The 16,213-nt window shown below is 35.2% G+C and overlaps 1 protein-coding gene across 1 annotated transcript in view; it reads right to left on the bottom strand.

Annotated features, from left to right (window-relative positions):
- Positions 1-16,213, bottom strand: part of MAP2 (microtubule associated protein 2) — a 255,906-nt gene that overhangs the window by 180,084 nt on the left and 59,609 nt on the right. Inside the window, exon 2 of the mRNA XM_081051061.1 lies at positions 5,359-5,408. The gene's annotated coding sequence lies outside the window, so the exon portion shown is untranslated. The remainder of the gene's footprint in view (positions 1-5,358; positions 5,409-16,213) is intronic.

The following is a 16,213-nucleotide window of genomic DNA, read 5'->3' as shown; positions in this document are numbered from 1 at the left end:
TCTATAAAGTTGCCTATCAAGTTAAACATCCTTCTCATTAACCCATTTCCCCCTCCCCCCCATATTTTCAAACGTACCTAAAAGTTTTAAACAGAGGGAAAAACAACAACAACAAAACCCTTGAAAATGAAAGCAAACATCACAAATAGAGAAAGGAATTCTTGTAATTTTACTTTCCTTCATGGTTTCAAAAAGGAGGCCATGGTTCCTCCATGGACACATACATCTAAGCAAGTTTTCTAACCGTGTTGTTCAATGTATTCTCTTTCATGGGACTGGTATTTGCCTATGGTTAGCAAAAGAGCCCTTAAAGATACCAGGATAGGGTTTTTGTTTTTTTTTTAATGGGCTAGTTCAGTCTTACACCTTAGCCTTATACCTTGAAAGCTACTTCTGGTAAGGCAGTAATACATGACAATAGATTTAAAGACAAAACTGAAAAGTATTTCAACTCTATAGGTGAAAGATTGTCAGGCAAAAGATAACAAGTTCATTCTTATTTATCTTATTAGTATCTTATAAAGGAAGCTATCACTGAATAGTGTACACTTGCATATTACAAGCAAGTAATTACATTTGGGTAAATGTGTGTTTTCTATTTATTTTTATCCCCCAAAAGACTTTTCCATATTTTTAAGAATTATTGCATTTCATGGAGGAATAGTCTGTTTTAAAAATTATATCTGGTTTAGTGACTACGTTTCTCTATTCATAAAATGAGGATGATAGTATTTAAGTTTTAAGTATCCATTGATATTTTAAAAATTATTAGTTTGGTGCAATTGCAGTTTTTGCAATTATTTTTAGTCTTTTAAACTGTAATTACTTTTGCACCAATCTAATAGTCACTGTACTTGCTCTATGTTTGAACTATAAACTTTATTTGACAGACATACAACTTTTACCATACGATAGAAAGGAGAGAGGCGGCGGGGAGAGAGAGACATGGGTAGATATATAAACATAAACATAGATGCATGTGTTAATGTTTAAGTGGTTTTGTTTTGTTTGTTTTTTCCTATTCAACCCTTCACTAGTTAGACTTAAAATAGTAGAAAGAAAAGTAAACAAAGCAAAGGCTCTAAAGTAACATAAGCCAATGATCACAAGACGTTGAATAATATGGAATGAAATCAAATTAACTTTGGTTTGTTATAACAAATGGTTTTTCAACTAACATTTTTAATATTGCTAAATAACTGACAGGAATTGGTTCAGAAAAGGCAGATAATTTTACCTTCTTTAACAGGAATGGCCCCTCAAGTATGCCCCAAATCACTGCCCTTGTTTTATTCATTGGCAAGACTACCCAACACCAGCATGCACATCTATGTCTCCATCTAACATACAAGTATATGTGATTATATGTTATATTCTTTTCTCTGCTAAGCTACTGATTCTATTCTTGGACGAAACTTAGTAAGTGTCCTGTAGATTTATAGAAGCTGAGGAACGAGAAAGCATATCCCCTCCTTTTAATAATATGAAGTTCTTATTTTGCAATAAGTAGGCCATAAAAGAAAGAAAGGACTTCTAAATGAATGGACTCCTTACATAAGAAGAAAATGCACTTCTTAAGGTTTTATATCCTCTAAACTTTCCTAATAAGATACAGGCCCCAATGAAAGTCATGGTATTCTTTAATGATATAAATAAATGGTCTGCAAAAAAGATCAGTTGTGCTGTTCTTTGGAATGACACTCTTTCAGAGGAATTCAGGAAAAGAATAAAAATTAGCTAGCCAGTGAATTAAATCCACAGGATTGATTTCTTAAGCATGGGGTTTATGTGAAAACATATCCGAGGGGTTGTCTTTTTGCAGCCATTTGATACTACAAATATTTAGCTAAGAAGAAAAGAATCAGCTGGAATATTTTTTTCTCACATGGGAAAATTAGATCCATTACTTGTTATTTAAGATATTTCTGGTGTGTTGTGTTTTCCTATTTGTCCTCTGTGGCATGGCATCAACAAGCCTACTTCCTCAGAATGTCAAGACTCTGTCAAAATAAAAAGCAATTCTGAAAACACATATTCTCAAGGTATTTCATTAGGTCATATGAGGAGACTGAGAAACCATGGCAAGTTTGCCTCTCACCCCCACTTGTACCTCCTCCCCACCTCTCCCATTCCAAACCATGGCATGTGCATATTTCTTTACTGTAACGTTTGTTAATAGGAAAAGAATCATAAAAAGGAAAAAATAAGGATTTATGATGGTTCAGATTTCAGAAAGCTGTACAAGGGAAAGCAAATTCTCCTAGGACTGACTGGTCTTTCCAGTTTGAAATGTGATTCTAGAAGCTTTGTATGGCTCCTTAAAGTGGTAAACAAATAATTAGGCATTCTACAAATCTTTCCAGAATCTCAAAGTCACATGCCAGTGCCATAATTAGAATTCTGGATATGTTTTTATCCTTAATGATATTACTATTATATCATACTAAATGTAGCAATAAAGTCGACGAATAAAACAATCACTTTTATCACACCTGTACTTTTTTTAATTCCCCAAATTAAAACTAATGATTATTACTGCTTCAAATATCTTTTGGATGATTTTTTTTGTAAAGCTCTTGCTTTGATACTCAACTTTTTCCATCACCAAGGAAAAGAATACAGTGATTAATAATTGTTATTACATACACACACACACATTAAATATATATATTTAGCATATACTTAATTTACAGATATGTAAAAGGATTGTTCATTGTTTGTAATCTTTATAATTCACACAATAAGCATTTCCTGCCCAGTTCAAGGCCCTATCAGGGCAGGAGGCCCAGGGCAAAGAGCTATGGGTTGCTAGGGGAAATAAGACACATCCAGAAATAATAATAACATAAAGAAGCATGAACAAATGCTACGAGAGCTATGTGAAGCAACATCAAGCAAGTTGAAAGGGAAATGGCGTTTCTGCCTGAGGTGACACTGAAGGGTGACTATGTAGCTGGCCAAAGACTTGCTTGTCTTGATTCTGGAAAGCTGAAAGCACTGACGCTTACTAGAAAGACCTAAGAGTACATTATTGTGTGTGTGTGTGTGTGTGTGTGTGTGTGTGTGTGTGTGTGTGCAAGGACATTTCTGATGCCCCATTTAATGTATCCTTACCTAAATCTCGCTTTTATCTAGCAACATAGTTATTTTGCTTAGCTAATATTGTTATAGAAAAACAAGTTTCCTATGAGGGAATCCCTTTTGTCCTGAAGCAAAAGAACTTAGCTCTAGCTGAGAAAAGAGTAGTAATTTTCTTTATATATTATATTTTGTGTTGAGAATCTGGCTATTTCAGATGGATTAGTATATTGTTACAAAGCCTTGCTACATCTAGCTGCTATTTTCAAAATGTTGTTGCAGAAACTAATTACCAAATTTAATTATCTTTTCGTTCTCAGTTGGAAAAAAAACACAATAGCAATTGTGCTAACCCCCCATATCCAAGTGGGAAGACCTGGCAATATGAGAGGTTTAATCATGTTCCATTTCTATGTACACTTTATACATTTTAATTGATATAATTATTTTGGAATATGTAAGTCATACTAACTTTGCAAAATTAGACCAAACACACTTAAATTATGTCCACACTCCCACAAAAGAAACTCTCTATATGGAAGATGGGTAGAGGAACAGATTAAGAAAAGTTGTTTTTCTGTGTGTGTGTTACTCTTATAGTTATTTTTTAACAAAACATTTTATTTTTTTAACAGGTTTCTTTTCAGGTTTTTTTCTTTCTTAAAAGTGGCCAAAAAGAGATGAGACTTTAAGTTGCCCGTGTTGACCATACCCAAAGGGGAAGAAGACAAAATACGATTCACTTTTAATTAAAATTAAAAATTAACAATCCAAACTTAAACCTATACGTTGAAAATATTTTTGATTCAAAGATATACTTTGCTAAAGATTTCATTCCACTTGAGATCGATGGGTAGGGGCTGGCCGGAAAAGAAGAGTAACAAAAAGTTCTAAGACTCTTGCAAGAAAGTCTGTGTTTAAATGTGTGCAAGGTTACGTATACTGAGGAGTGAATATAAAAGGAAGCCAAAGAGAAAAAAAAAGGAAGCCAAGCTGTGTCTTCAATAAATTCAACCTCAAACTCTGAACATGTAATACAATAATACAGATTACAAATAGATACTTTAACTATCACCCTATAGACTTTTTACTTTGTTTCCTTATTAAGTTTCTAATAATCAGTAGGCATGATTCCAACATGTTATATTTGCTATAACCCATACATATTTTGAGAATAAAAAAACACAGTTTGTATATGAAAAAGAGAAATAATATTAGTTGTGTGTGTGTGTGTGAGAGAGAGAAAGAGAGAGAGAGAGAGAGAGAGAGAGAGAGAGACAGAGAGAGAGAGAGAGAGAGAGAGAGAGAGAGAGAGAGAGAGAGAGAGAGAGAGAGAACGCGAGAGAGGAAGAGAGAGGGAGAGAGAGATTGGGGGTAAGAGAGCGAGGTCAGAATTGAGGCCAGAAAAAGTATATATTTAGTGTGTGTGTACATATTTACTGCTGTGTGTTAGACACTGCAATTTGAAGGGTAAATACGGGCTTTTAAAGGCTAACTTCATGTTTAATGTACACAGAAATGAAAACCCAATGTTTTTCTCTGTTAATTATTCATCAAAAGCCTATACAAAAAGTTAGCAACACCTGGTATTTTGCTCTTTTATGAACAACAAAAGCCCTCATTTTATTCAGGGTTTAGGTGTTTATTTTGTTTTAAGATCTCAATACATGTTCTAGAGAAGAAAATAGAAAGGATAAATGAAATTCCATGCCTACTGAAGCGAGTGCCATAAAAGAGTTTATTACACTAAACTCAGTTAAGCTGGTTTTGAGTCTCCCATACATCAACTAACAAGAAAACAGAACAAAAGGAATGACTCTCCTAATTAATTGAAATTTGCAACTGATAAGCAATTTTTTAACTCTACCATCCTTAGGTAATGTGGCTTCCAAATTGTGGGCTTCAAAAGTGTCTTCCTTCCAATTCTGAAAGCTGACCATTCTGTAACATGTGAGCTAACCTTAGCAAGCACTCATTCTTTTGATAGGTGTATTTATTAAAAGAACAAATTAGAATTGGATCTTTTTATTTAATCAAAATTCAGCTAGTAAGACAGGTAGAGTAAATGAAACACTAGATAATCAAATAAATTGTACTATGAGAACAAACATTGCTTAGGAAAGCATGTTTGTAAATGCTCCAAGTCTGAAATGTCCAGTTCTCACTAAGTTCAGCTTTCTACCACTCTGCAAGTGTACTCTGACCCAGCTATCCAAAGGACCAAGATGCCTCTATTTTATTTCACAGTTTATTCATAATCAATATAAACAAACCACCAACCTTAGTTCCAGCCAGCAGTCAGAATATACCTTGGATCAAATCAATCAAGTCTGAAAGATAAACAGAAAAACATCCTGTAAATTAAATCAACTGAATGATTTAGCCTTTTCTTTTCCTCAGGAGGAAGATGAAGTTAAGTTACTTGGTTCCTTTCACAATAAAATTACTGGCTGACAAACACAGATTTACAATAAGGGGGTTTATATAGTTATAAAACTTAAAATTACTTTTTAGATTTCAGTTAAAAATGTATTAGATGTCCAAATTAGGTCTCATTTTTATTTTTAGCAGTTTCTATTTATTTCAAGTAGAATAATTCTTATGCTTTTATTTTAAAATATTAACAAAAAAATTTAAACAAATTATGTACTCAATGTACTACACTTTTTCTTGAAAGATGTTTAATTAAAAGTAATAAAATCGATGCATTTGGCTCCTTAATCTGATTTAACATCCACAGTCTGCAGATTTTTAGTCCAGGATCAATAATTTATTTAAAGGCAAAAAAAGTCAAGTAAGACAATTCCAATAGCAACCTATCAATGTTCCCATTGCTTTCTTCTACCTAAGTCTTACCCCTAAATTATGCTGAGAAGCACATTATCAAATGAAAGTAACAGAAAAGGTAAACCCAGGACAAAAGGAAACCCAAAACTTCTGTGCCAAAAGTCAGCCTATCTTTTGGACAGTTAGTAAAGAAAATAACTTTAAAATAACATAGAGTGAGCTTCATGACTGCTACAGAGCACATCTATGGCTAAATTGTCAATTAAGAAAACAAGTTAGGTTCTAGAAGTGTGTTTGTCAGTTAACTGGTTGGAAGGCAGAATATGTTCCACATGACATTGCTAAAAATGGTTCATTATTAGACTCCTAGGTTAAGTCCAAAAGCTAAATTAACCTATAATGTAAGTATTTAATAAAAAGAATAGTATAAAATAATATTCATATATTCCAATGAGATGATATGTTAATAAGCTTGACTACAGTAATCATTTCACTATGTATATGTTTAACCAACCATCATATTATACACCTGAATTGTGTACTTATTTAAAATAATATAAAGGGAGTACTAGTAAACAAAAAATGATTAAAAATGAAATTCTTGATTTTTAATCTTAAGGGCAGGTGCTTAAGAAAAGTGAACTCTATCATACAAGAATGAAGTGTTAGGTGGATAAAATTTTGGATTTGGGGGTATTTTGAGGGACTTTCAAGATTAACGGCTTTAGTATGTCTACTTCCACTTCAAACATCTGACTTTATTTAACTTTGATACAAACATAATTATTTTGCTATAAACTCAACAGGTATCAATTTTGCTATAAACTCAACAGTTCCCAAATTGTGTGCTATGGTACCTCAGGATCCCACAGTCAATTCAGAGAATGGTGAAATATTTTCAATATATGAAAAAACATAGCAACATCCATCATGCACCACACAAATTATTGGCTTGAAGCAGTTCACACTTTCAATTTTAGATTATGATACAGTCCTTTCAATGATGCCATACTTTGCAAAGTTGGGTTTTTGATGGCATTTGTGATATAAAAATACTGCATGAAAAGCAATATGAAATAAGAAATGATGATGACAATATCCAATCTGATTCCCGGGTTTGAGGGCTGGGCAGTACCGAACAGGCCACAAAACCCATTACTAAGTAATTGCGTGTGTCTAAGCCTAAAGCAAAAATATTTTTTCTTTCAATTTGCATGTATTATTTTTTTCAAAAAGCCACTAAGTTGTTAAGACATAAATACTTATTATGCTAATTAAACGGGACTGTGAGGTACTTCTTTGGCCTAGGTGAGCCATGAAAAAATTACTGAGACACTTAGAATACCATAAACAGAGAAATTTTGGGACACTCTCTATTAAGCATATTTTTTTGTTGTTGTCCCATTCCCCACCCCCCCACACACACAAATTTAAAGAAAAGGAAAAGCAGTTGAGATTTAAACAACAACAACAAAAGGCTAGTAAAGGAGAGAGAAGGAAAAAGTGAGGAAGAAAAACATTTTTCTAAAATAAGAGGAAAAGTTTCTGTATGATTATGTGTGCATGTGCAAAGGCACTACTAGTGTGTAAGAGGTACACAGGAGGTAAAGAGTACACATGAATGCTAGGCGATGAAAGACAAAGGACAAGTAATGGGCACACTGCATAAGACTATATGTACTATGGGGGTTGAAAAAAAATAATTTTCCTTCTACCCTTGTAAATTCTCTCAATGTAATTAAAATAATCAAATTCACATGAGACAGATTAACAAGAGAAAATGACCAAATTTATTACATATGCACACACAGTCTAAGAATCTGAAGCCCAATGATACATTGGGTAATTGAGGCTTATATGTCATTTTGGACTAAGGAGAGGTAGGCAGGTGTCTGGGATTTCAAAGGGAATGTAGGCAATTCACAGGTAGTTGAGAAAAAGTAAACAAACTCTTGCTGGGCCACCCAGAACAATGGGACTCAGAGGGGAGGGTAACAAACAGACTGCTTGATTTCACTATCTGCCATATCTAGTTTGCACTTGCTAAGCTAATAGCTGCCTTCCTTTAAGCAGGGTTTTCTATCAGAATTCCTTTAGGCAGGTAAGAAGGAAGGTTCAAGTTCCTTTCTGAGTCTTTTGTTTCTTAAAAATGACCATCTTAAAATGATCGATATTCCAAAAAGCATATTTTGGGGTGGCAAACTCTGCTTCTACTCAGCCCATGTTAACCACGTTGATTATTTGTCATCATTCCCTAAGAAAAGGCAGTTCCCTAGTTGCTTAGAGCCATAGAAAGACTATGTACACAGAACTGCATATTTGTTTGTGTGCAGTTTTAAGCCTCAGTTTACCACAGCCATTTCTTGCAAAGAGCTTTTTATCATACTTAATCAATATCTTGGTATCTTTAACATTCTTTTAAGTAATTGGATTTTATCTTTGCTACATGCACTTCCAAATATTTGCTTTCGTAGTAAAAACACAATGATACTTCTCAAGTTTTTCAAGTCGGGCTACTTGTTCCCACCACTGTCCCCCAACCTAGTCCCATTTCCAAAAACTTCTAGTTTACTTTTGTTTTCAATACAGCATGAGTCAAATACAAACTTTATTTAAAATATTAATGCCGTTTTAGCTATGCAAACCTTGTATTTGAACGCAAACGCTTAGCAAGATGTTCAGCACAGAGAAGAGTATCAATAAATATTTGTTAAATTAATGAAGGTACATAGTGTTGTATTTTTCTGATCCTTTGTCAAATTTAAAGAAAATTCTCCTTTTCATTGAATTTGTTTTTAAAAATTCCCATCCTTGCCCCACTTGACTTGCATAGAAAACGATTAATGGAAACAAACTTTTGAGGGAGAAGAGGTATTTATGTTTGACCTGGTGGACTCAAGCTGTCTAGGTGGTTTTGTTTGTTTCCTTGATTTTCTTATCTTAAGGTAAGCGCTTCCATTTGCAGCACCAAGAGCAGCTGCTTTGTAAATAACTCTCTAGACCCTGTTTCTTCCCCCCCCTCGCTCCACCCAACCCGGTTATTGTGGAAATAGGTTCAGAGAGTGAAGATGCATGTTACCCTAAGGCTCAGTCTTCAATGTGAACATCTGCCATTTCAAACACACAGGTCAAGACCTTTTGTGTTGTATCTTACTAAACAATGCCAGAAGTGTAACTCAAATGAAATTCTTATCAATAGGGATTCGGTATCTGCTTCCAGGCAGTTTAACTTTTCAGCATAGTAAAAGCACCACCTCTCTATGCTCTAAGTCTCTTTCTCCACACCAAAAAGGGAAAATGTCAGAAAATAAACTTGAGAGTTAATTGCCAAGCCTTCTTTTTTTCTAATGAGAAATGATCTCATGCTTACATAGTATATGTCATATTGTGATAGTCAGATCAAATTATAAGCCTATATGCAGATGAAGTATGCCTGATTATACATCACAAGGAATAAAAATTGAAAATATCAGACATATTTTGTTACTAGATTTTCAAGGTCAATTGTCAATGAAAAGCGACCTTTCACACTTCCTGTGCTTTTCCCTTATTAAAGTTACACTTGAGTCTCAATTCACAGAAACCCTTACTGCTTGAGTAATAGAAAAGTTACTGCTTGAGTTCAATTTACAGACACAAACGTAGGGAACACTGCACTTGGAAGGCAAATTAAAAATGAATTCCATTTTTTAAATAAATGTGTTTTTATTTGCTTATAGTATTTATATTTTTTATAATACAGAGAAATCTTTTTTCTAATAGCATTGTTTAGTATGTCAGGGATCCGAAGTTCTTTGCCATCAAAAAGCTTGCTTTGAATCTAGTGGGAAAGAGGTGAGAGTGAAAACACAAAAGATAAAAGGCCATGACACAAAGCAGAACATGCCCATTGTCACAAAGAAATGCCAGCAAAGAGCTATGGGAGATCAAAAAAGAAAAAGAAAAACCTAAATCCTGTTAGATAAGGATTCACAGAAGGTGCATTTGAGTCGGGCTTTGAAGGAGGCAAAAGATTTTGACAGGTGGAGATGGAATGTGAAGACCAACTCAAGACAATGGACTCAGCAGAAACAAAGTAATGAAACAAGCAAAGAACAGGAAATGTTTGAAAAAACTCCTGCATTCCTACCTGGCTAGAGAGTGACACACAAGAAGAGCATTAATTGGGTAAAAGGCTGGGTTGGGTCTGTATAGGGAGTAATGACCTTGAATGACAAGCTGCGGAGACTATAAAATTAAATATGTTTAATTTTGTATGCTAAAGTGAACCACAGAAAGTTTTATATCCAACAATTAGGGCATTTAATCTGACATCAATATACAGATTGAATCAGTGATGAGATTAAAAGAGAATAGACCTTCCCCTTCAGAAGTCCATGTGAAAGGTAATGAAGAGTCAAGTCAGTAGAGTCAGTGTCAACACAAAGGAGGAAAAGTGCTCCACATACTGCATAGGCGAGTGTCCTAGTTCATCTGGGCTGCCATAACAAAATACCACAAACTGGGTGAGTTAAACAATAAAAATGTAGTTTCTCACATTGTGGAGGCTGGAAGTCTGAGATCAGGGTACCAGCTAAATCTTGTTCTGGTAAGAGCCCTCTCTTCCTGGCCTGTAGATAGTCACCTCGCTGTGTCTTCATATGGTCACTGCCAAATTAGGGCCCCACATTTGTGACCTTATTTAACATTAACTACTTCCTAAAAGCTTTATCTCTAATGACAGCCACACTGAGGTTTAGGGTTTCAATATGTGAATTTTGACAGGGTACAGTTCAGTCCGTAGCAATGTATGTAACCTATGGACCTTAAGAATAAGGTGGATATGAAAGACATGACACGGAAAAAAGACACCAAGAGAATTCTAAGGGTTTGAGACAGTCTCCCAGAAAGATGGTGTCATTCTTAGAAATAGGGAAGGCTGAAGGAAGGTCAGGTCGCTGAGCAAGAGTAGAGGGTGATAGGTTCTTTTTAGACACAGCAAGGTCAAGTTTCCTACAGGATAACCAAGTGAAGGTGTTTTTCAGACAACTAAGCTATTCACGAGGGTATGACTTTATGTGATACACAAAACAGTGATATCTTATTTAAACTTAAAACAAAACAAAAAAGAATGAAAGTTGTGGTGATATAATTAGGCTAAATTATATTAATATGGAATCAGAAGTGTATGTGTATGTTCCAAATTGTAGAATTAGGTTGTCTAGCCAGCACACAATAAATACACAATACAATAAATACACAATAAATACACATTATTGTGTATTTAATCACACTTTGCCTTGATAGATAGTTATAGCACGTATAGAGTACTGGATATGTGTAAGCCCATCTTGTTCTTAATGAGTGCCACATCCTGTCTGGCCAAACTGTGAGTGGCTCTGGGTCAGTGACCCAGCAAATTCGTGTTTGTATCTCAATCACTTAATGTAGTATATGGCTCAAAGTCAGGGATATATAAATGTGAAATGAGTCACCCTCCTCCCCCCCAACCCGGAAACAGTGGCTGAGTCATGAGCACTCCAACTAATTTCACCTCTAGACTTTGTATTATTCATATAAAAAACATCACAGGAAGCTAGGCAATAGGTATGCCTTTAATGGAATGCTCTGTACTCTGACATGTGTGCTGTAGCTGCTATAACCATGGTAGGAAATAGAGGTTAAGGCTAAAGAGGACCAGTTCCATGCTGGGAAATTATACCTAATTCACCCATCAACTGTCACAGCACAGGAAAAGAAATAACTACATGATGCAGGAACTAGAAATAATAATAGGTACACATTTAAAGTTAATAACTTTCAAATCCCTCGGTCATGAAATTGTTTTATGAAAACTATAGTAGAGTGAGTCCTCACCTAATGTCATCAATAGGTTCTTGCAAGTATACCATAGGCTAATTGATATAAACAAGAGTTCCTAGGGCATATTTCTGGTCACAAAAATATCACAAAACTTCTAAATAAAAACAAAACACTTCTAATATTAAACAGTGAAACAAATGTGAGCTATATGTACATTTAAGAAAGATGAATAAAAACAAGTAATAGAATGATTTTTCCAACCCACTCATTCCAGCTCAGGGTCAACGGTGGCTGGAGAGTATCATGGCAACTCAGTGTACAAGGTGGGAACCAACACTGGATAGGATGCTGTTCCATTGAAGGGCATACTCACACACACCCACACTCACTCAGACTGGGGCAATTCAGAAACAGTCTCAAAGATGTGTACATCTTTGAGATATGAGAAGAAACCAAAGTACCCAGTTTGAACAAAACAAGTTTGAACTGAGCTGGTCCACTTATGTGTGGACTTTTTCAATAAACACATACAGTACTGCAAATGTATTTTCCTTATGATTTTCCTAATAGCATTTTCGTTTCTCCCGCTTACTTTATTATAAGAATACAGTATATAAGACATATACAAAATATATATTAATCAACTGTGTATGTTACCAGTAAAGCTTCTAATCAGCAGTAGGATATTAGTAGTTAAATTTGGGAAGATTTAAAAGTTATTCGCAAAAATTTCTGGTCAAGATGGAGGAGTAAACGCTGTGCTTACCTCCTCTCATGAGCATATCAAAATTACAACTACAGAACAACCATCATTGAGAATCACCTGAAGTCTAGTTGAACCAAAGCCATACAACTAAGGACATACAGAAAAAAGAAAGCTGGAGACTGGTAAGAGTGGCAGAGATGCCTGTGGCAGTTAAAAATTGTTAGGAATATCTCAGCTGCGGAGGTCCATCCTGGAGAAGTGAGGGGTATGAGACCCACACCAGGCTCCTCAGCTCAGGATTTCAGTGCCACGGCGAGAAGTTCCTATAACTTCTGGCTGTGAAAATCAGCAGAGATCATGGCTAAGTCAGTCAAAAGTTAGCTGCAGTCCCATGCAATCCTTCTAAAGGGCCTGTGCATAGACTTACCTGCTGACAGACTCACTCACTTTGAGCTCTAGCACTAAAGCAGCAGCTCGAAAGGTGCCAGGGACATATGGTGAGGTACTGAATTGTCTGGCTTAGGGTGAGGGCTGGAGGGGCAGCTTTCACCCAGAGGGAAGAGCTGGTGGAAGCCATTGTTCCTTTGTTAAGCCCTTCACCATCCCAGCACACAGGCAGGCACCATATCTGAGTCTCCATCAAACTGGCTATCACCTTTTGTCTGCCCTGCCCTAGTGATTCTCTGAAACCACTCCCCACCCAAATTTCAGACACATCCAAGCTGCTTCAAGCGGTTTTTCCTAATCAATGGCCCACCATGCCTCATGCTATGAACTTTCCTAAAATCTCTCAAAGGTTCATAAAACCCAAACAAGCAGCATCTGGCTTCAGCATGTCCTGTACCTCTGACTGAGCAGCCCCATGCCCTGCACAGAGAAAGACAGATGCAAAGTGTTTTCAATTATATGTGGAATCTAAAGAACAAAATAAACAAACAAAACAGAAAGACGCATAGATAAAGAGAACATTTTCATAGTTGCCAGAAGGAAGGAGGTTTGCAGAGCAGGGTGAAAAAGATAAAAGAATTAAGAAGTACATATTGGTGGTTACAAAATAGTCATGGTACAAAATAGTAATGTACAGCATAGGGAATATAGTCAACAATATCATGATAATGTGGTACAGTGTCAGATGATCGCTGGACTTATCATAGTGATTACTTCTTTAGGTATATTAATATTGAATAACTATTGTGCATACCTGAAACAAATATAACATTGTATGTTGGTTATATTTTAATAAAAATATTTTTTTTGTTATATGCAGATTTTTTGACTGTGTGAAGGGTTGGCAACTCTAACCTCTGTGTTGTCAAGGGTCCACTGTGTAAATTTTTCATATTCTGTTTTTAAATTAGGACACTAATGGTTTTTCCTCACTGTGTAATTCCTTAAGGAATTCTGACAAATTCAAATTCAAGCTGAAACAATATGGGTAATCACACTTTGGAAAAACTAAGAAAATGAATGAAAAATTTTTTGAAATGAAAAGAGCAGTCTTCTGTAGTTCTTTCTCTAAATATTTAGATTGGGAGAAAATTTTTGGAAGATGGTAGTATTCATTTCTTAAGAAACTTTTCACTGACACTACCTCAAAGGTCTATGGCAAAAGGGTCTTTCATATTCTCTTCCTAGGTCCTTTTGATTTTTCTTCTTTGTAATTTTTATTTTATCAATGTTAAGTATATAAATAGTTGAAAAAGTGAACTTATTCAAGGCCTTTGATAAAACAGAGCAATAAGATGCATGAGTTATTTGAGACCTACAATGTATCTAAATAACACTATTTATATTTTGATAACAGAATAGTACAATTGAGTGATGGCGAAATCTGAAAAAGCCAAAGCTTATTTTTTGCAGTATGAAAGCCTACCTGCTCACTCAAATCAGTAGTCTTTAAAATCTGAGATTTCCTTTGAAATGGTTTTACAGTAAAGTGAATACATTATTAATTATTTGTTCAAAATCTTTAGTGGTAGAGCACCACCATCTCCTTAATACTTGGATTTACAACTGAGATTCGAAGTGGTGTGCAGCACTCATCAAGCAGGCAAGTATGTTTCTTAGGTCTAATATGAGGATGTCTTTTCAGATTAATGCCACCCCTACATTTTATCCAATTCAGAAAGTACATATTCTCCTAGACCTACCAAAGGTTATTTTGTCATCTCAGTGAAACTTGAATTTCAAAGGAATGTACAGCTATAGGCAATCCTTGAACAGTAGAGTAAAACTGTTCCCCAAAGCTCTAATTTCCTGAAAACTCTAATAAGGCACTAACAAGCCAAACTGGAGCATTCCACACATTTCTGGACCCACTTCTCTGAGTCAGAGGCTTTCTTCAGGGTAAATCCAGGGGTATTTAATTCTTACATATGTTGTTATTACAACTCATTTCCAGCATAATTTAATTAATTGAATAAAAAATTGCAAATCTCCAAAAGAGGTTTAAGGATTGACTTCAGGACTATTTATTATAAAGAATTTTTTCATCCATTTTAATATTCTTGCTCATTTCATATTACATACAAGAGACCAAAAAAGAGGTCGGAATTTATATGTAACAATGGGAAATCTTATGTCTGGAACAAACGTAGCTGCAGCAAAAGTTAAGGTTTCCTGTAAGTCTAAAAGCATTGATGTAGGAAACAGATCTGCTGTTACCACATGTTAAATATTAAGTACTTTCTCAGACTCCATCATCCCTCAACTATACTAAACAAGGGTTAAAGCTTTAATTTTCCCCAAAGTAGCACTGGACCAAAAAGTATAATAGTGGAATGAAAATAGCTTAAATTAACAGTGCATCTTTTCCCTATAATTTACATATAGGCAGTCCTATATGTATACATTTTTCCAGCCGTTTATTTAAAACTACAAGGAAAATATTACAAATTTTGGTTAAATTCCTAATTTGGTCTGTTTAATCCTTATTATAAACGAACTACTGCTGCATAGCTAAAAGGAATGTTTATGGCCTTCCTGTGATCCCAGACACAGCCTCATCATTATTTTACTCTAAGAATGTTTTCCCCAGCAAATGGAGTACACTAGGGAGTTAGGGATTCACTCTTTTAACTGATGAGTTTTGAATACCTGTTTCATGGTGAGCACTTTTCTAGGAACTGAGATATAATGGTGGCCACTAAGTTATCAACAAGGTTCCTGCCCTATTGGAATTTTCATTCCTCTATTGGAACACAAATATGTAAGAGAGTGACGACTGCTATGAGGAAAATAAAATAGGGTAAGGGGGTGGGTGAAGAAATGGTAGTTGGGAGCTTTCTCCATCTCCAATTTAAGCAGCAAGAAAGCAGTAGAAGATGAAATTACACTTATCAACATAAGAAAACTAGACCCTCACCTGATGCCCTTTTAAAAAGGAACATTTCAACCAGCAGATCCCTGACCTACAGCTACCCTTGAGTTATAAAGTGCAAATGTAAAATGTTCATGTGAATTCTGAAAGTGCACTTTAGAGACTGGTGTGGGGTTTTAGTAGCAGACTCGGTGCCCACACTAAAACTAACATTTTACGTTTGTATAACTAAGTTCATATAGTCTCGCTTAACCCTGTAAACTAAGATACCTCTGTTGACCTAGATTTAGTTGGCTCTCAGGCATGACACCTGTTTCCCAATGAAAGGTAAACTTTAGTAATGGGCTGTCCTCAATTGTTAGCTTGCCAAAGTGTCAAATGTCATGTAAGGAAGAAAATAATCAAGAGACAAAGGAAAACAAATGGCCTAATTTTTGATGTACTCCTGCAGTGAAACGTGTCCAGAAAACAACATGTGTTTCATTTCTAAACTTTGGACATAATAGTAATTTAGGAAAGAA

The sequence above is a fragment of the Rhinolophus hipposideros genome (assembly GCF_964194185.1).
Source record: "Rhinolophus hipposideros genome assembly, chromosome: 6".
Lineage (NCBI taxonomy): Eukaryota > Metazoa > Chordata > Mammalia > Chiroptera > Rhinolophidae > Rhinolophus > Rhinolophus hipposideros.
This window is presented reverse-complemented; position numbering and strand designations above follow the sequence as displayed.